Raw genomic sequence first — 4,961 nt, forward strand, 5'->3', positions numbered from 1 at the left:
AAGAGATTCAAGCTGCTCTCTAAACCCCACCCCACACACATGCCAATGTGGCAGAAGAGAGCTCACACATATGCTACAAAATAGCCAAAAAGACTGTTCCAACTTCCCCTGTGCAGCCCAGGCACCACACAGTGGAGAAGACTAACCACAGTGGCTTCTCCAACTCAGGCACATGCATCCTTGAGGCACAGCTGTGTCTCCAGGTGACCTTAGGCAGCCAGGAGCCCACTGAGGGTTCACAAACATTCTATACACACATACATCTGATTATAACAGACTGAATTATGGGAAAGGCATGTGCATTCAAGCCTGTTGTTACGTAACTTGCAACTGTCTATCAAATCTGTCTGTCCACGACCACCTAGATGTACATGGAAGAGCCCTGTCTTGCACACACCCATACCTGATCATTCCAGTCCCATTGCGTCTCTGGGCTTGGCCCATCTCTCCCCTGGGATCTTCCTGTTCTGTTTTCTGTAAACCTGGGGCCAAAGCCTCTCATGGCTTGGCTCATCTCTCCCTTGAGGTGTTCTTTCTGTTCTTTCTTCAATAAACCCGAGGAAAGAGCTTCTCTTGGCTTGGCCCAACTCTCCCTTCAGGTGTTCTTTCTGTTCTTTCTTCTCGAAATCCGGGGCCAGTGCCTCTCTTGGCTTGGTCCACCTCTTCCTTCATATGTTCTTTCTGTTCTTTCCTTAATATACCAGTTTTTGCCATGGGTAAGACTTCAGATTTTTTCTTTGTGTCATTCCCAAGAACGGAGATGCACAAGGGAGGATCCTCTTTCAGTTTAGTTCAGATCAGTCGCTTAGTCGTGTTCCACTCTTTGCCAGCCTGTGGACTGCACCTTGCCAGGCCTCCCTGTCCAACGCCAATTCCCAGAGTTTACTCGAACTCGTGTCCATTGAGTCGGTGATGCCACCCAACCATCTCGTCCTCTGTCATCCCCTTTCCTCCTGCCTTCAATCTTTCCCAGCATCAAGGTCTTCTCAAATAAGTAGTTCTTCGCATCAGGTGGCCAAAGTATTGGAGTTTCATCTTCAGCATCAGTCCTTCCAGTGAATATTCAAGACTGATTTGCTTTAGGATGGACCGGTTGGATCTCCTTGCAGTTGAAGGGACTCTCAAGAGTCTTCTCCAACACCACAGCTCAAAAGCATGAATTCTCCAGCTCTTAACTTTCTTTACAGTCCAACTCTCACATCCATACATGACTACTGGAAGAACCATAGCTTTGACTAGATGGACCTTTGTTGGTCTTTTTTGACCCTTCCCAAATCCTCTAACACCTATCAACCAGATCAAGACCATGGTCTTGAAAAATGTTAGGTTCTCAAGTGCCATCTAGTGATTAAAGACTCTATCGTGCTTTCAGTTGCCAATTTCCCCAGTGGCTCACAGGTAAAGAATCCCTCTGCAAGGCAGTAGACTAGGGTTTGACCCCTAGGTTGAAAGATCTCCTGAAGGAGAGCATGCCACTACAGTGCTCATGGCCTGACAGAGGAGCCCGGAGGGCTCTGGTCCAAGGGATCCAAAGAGTCAGGCACAACTGAAGTGACTGAGAACAACACTGCTGGACCGCTGAGGCCAACTCCAGGGACACAGAGGTCAAAAATCAAAACCTAACAAACAAAATCAGAAAACTTATTCCCGGTCCTATTCTGGATACTTCTTCAACTTTTATCTCTCCTCTGCAAAATGCCTGTCTTTATTTACCATTTGCTGTCCTCAACGAGCTGCCCAAGTCATAGCATTCAAAGGTTTTATTGATCCTGCTTCACACTCAGTATGTACCGTCTCATGTTCCTTGTGCTTCCCTAGTGGCTCAGAGGGTAAAGCATATGCCTGTGATGCAGGAGACCCGGGTTCAATCCCTGGGTCGGGAAGATCCCTTGGAGAAGGAAATGGCAACCCACTCCAGTATTCTTGCCTGGAGAATCCCATGGACAGAGGAGCCTGGTGGGCTACAGTCCACAGGGTTGCAAAGAGTCGGACACGACTGAGTGACTACACACTTTCATGTTGCTTACACTGTTTCTTAAAGCTCAGTTCAGTGGCTCAGTCCTGTCTGACTCTTTGTGACCCCATGGACTGCCCCAGACTTCTAGATATTTTGTAACTCTATTTTTTCTCTTTCTTTCTTTATGAATTGGTGGTTTTTCCATAGTAATGTGCTAGGTCCCCCTTTATTTGTTTCATATCTTTAGTCTAGAAGCTTACATAAAACATCGAATAGTTTAAAATAGTCTTTTTTTCTGCTGTTAAAAACTTATCTTTATTTGCCTTTATTGAATTTACCCTTTTCTCCTTACCTTTTGTATTTTGATGCCACAGATTGCCTCTTATTATGCAGGTAATTTACATTCTACAAAATTCATAAATATTTATGTAGGTTCTATTATCACTTCTTCATCCTTCATAGAGCTTGATGGGACTTTTCTATGCTCTAGGAAAGCAATTCTGCACCTTACCATACCCCACCTCTTCTATTTTTCTTTCTTTTCTTTCTCACAATGCTCTTGCTAAAACTGAACTATAATTAACATTGCACAAAATTAATGTATGTTATGTATATAGTTGGTAAATTTTGTTAAATATGTTTATTGTATATCCATAAAACAGCACACTATTAGGAATAAAACTGGAAAAAAATGTTAATACAATGGTACAACATGAATGAACTTCAATGTCCAGAAAAGTCAAGTCATAGAGGCAGAAATTATGCTGTTTACTTCCTTAGTATGTGCCTGGATCTTGGATATAAGAATGGGGATTAATCATTTTGATGAACCACTCTGTTTTGCTTCCCAGGTGGCGCTAGTGGTAAAGAACCCACCTGCCAATGAAGGAGATACAAGAGACATGGATTCAACCCCTGGGTTGGGAAGATCCCCTGGAGAAGGGCATGGCAACTCACTCCAGTATTCTTGCCTGGAGAATCCCATAAGCAAAGGAGCCTGGCGGGCTGCAGACCCTAGGGTTGCAAAGAGACAGATAAAAATGAAGTGACTTAGCACGCACACATGAACCCTGTTTTGCATAATCTGGTTAGAAGTAGATTATTCTTATGTGTAACAAAGTGTTTAACCAAGATGCAAGGGGAAAGAGTTTAAAAAATGAGAGAAAACTCCACATTCCTGTTCTTCACAAACAGATGAATGTGTGTATATCTGTGCAGTAAAAATACACCAATTTCATGGAAATGGAAATGTTTGTTGGTTAAAAAAGAAATGTAGTAAAGGTAAAATTTTAATTGCAGAAAATTGAGTTCATTGAAGTAATCAGAAATTTTTAAAGTAAAATTACAGGATTATAGAATATGACTATTTTTTAGGATTTTAAAAATTTGTTTCAAATAGTTATGAAGCATATTTGAACTGATTTCCATTTCCACAGTTTATTTAAGAGAACATTTATTTTACCTTACTCTCTCTTAACATTGAGCATTACTTAGTTTTTAAACTTTTGCTTATTTTGAATCAATGTTTTGTCTTTTCTATAAACTTCAAGAATTTGTGGGGAGAGATCTGCTCTAACAGAATGATTTCATGTTTATTAGTTATTTCATACTTTATTAACATTTGACAAAATGCACAAAATTTCACAAGTACAGCTTCGTAATATTGAAAAAGTGACCACACCTATGGAACCAGTACTAAGATAAAAAAAACAGAGTATTACCAACCCCCAGGATCCAATACCAACATGCAATACTTTGGCCACCTGATGTGAAGAACTGACTCAGTGCAAAAGGCCCTGATGCTGGAAAAGATTGAAGGCAGGAGGTGAAGGGGATGACCGAAGATGAGATGGTTGGACGGCATCACTGACTCGATGGACTTGAGTTTAAGCAGGCTCTGGGAGTTGGTGATGGACAGGAAAAGTGGCATGCTGCAGTCCATGGGGTCGCAGAGAGTTGGACATGGCTGAGCAACTGAATTGACTGAATACCCAGGAATGATTGATCTCATTTGCCTGACCAATTACTATACTCCTCCCTCTGCAAAGCTCACCACACCCTTTCTAAATCTATAGTTTAAATTTATCAATTTTCCTGTCTTGTATAATGAATTCTGAAACAAACATACAGATTTTCTTCCAGTGCATACCGTGTTCCTGGGGTTAACATATGTTTACCATGTAATGACAATTCTTGCATCCTTACTGATGTATAGAGTTTTCTTATATGAAATACTACAATGTACTTACTTATTTTTACTATACTTAAGTATCGAGTTGTTTTTATTTATTGACTGTTATGAAGGGTGATACCTTGAAGTGTTTGATTGTGAATTTATAAACTTTATTAGTTTTGTTACAACACTTTTATTCATCACAAGGTTTTCTCCATTTAGTAATTAAAAGACACATTTATCTATATTTTTCTTGTTGTTCAAAGTAATTTTATTCTAAATATTCAACTCTTAAATACACATAGAATTATTTTAGTGAGTGATAAAGATACAAATATTTCTTTCCATTCAAATAGTTAAATAATTGGACCATTAGATGATCAATCTACCTTTGAACCTTAATTCCTTAGTGTAAACTTTGTGATCTGGTAAATCGTTAAACAGATGCATCTGCTTCTCAGGTGCATATGATTTCTCTATTTACTCAATATTCACATTGGTTTTAAGCCAAAATATCAAATTTCAGTTAGAAAATTATAGATAAATAATGAATGCCTGCTATGGAAAACACTCTCAAAATATTCATGTTGCATGCTTTCTTTCTTTCACTTTATCATATAGGCCAACAATGCAGATTATCCAAATCATTTTAATGAGTGAAATCGCAAAGTTTCATTAAGGCATGGAAATGAATCTAAGCAGTTTACTTATTTTGTTAATTAAGAAAGTTCTATAATTAACATTTGTATGAGAAGCACAAATTAATGTGTATATTAAAATATGCTTTCCAGTTGTTAGATTTTTACAATATTATTGTACTTTGCACTGATC

This window comes from Dama dama, chromosome 28 (assembly GCF_033118175.1).
Source record: "Dama dama isolate Ldn47 chromosome 28, ASM3311817v1, whole genome shotgun sequence".
Lineage (NCBI taxonomy): Eukaryota > Metazoa > Chordata > Mammalia > Artiodactyla > Cervidae > Dama > Dama dama.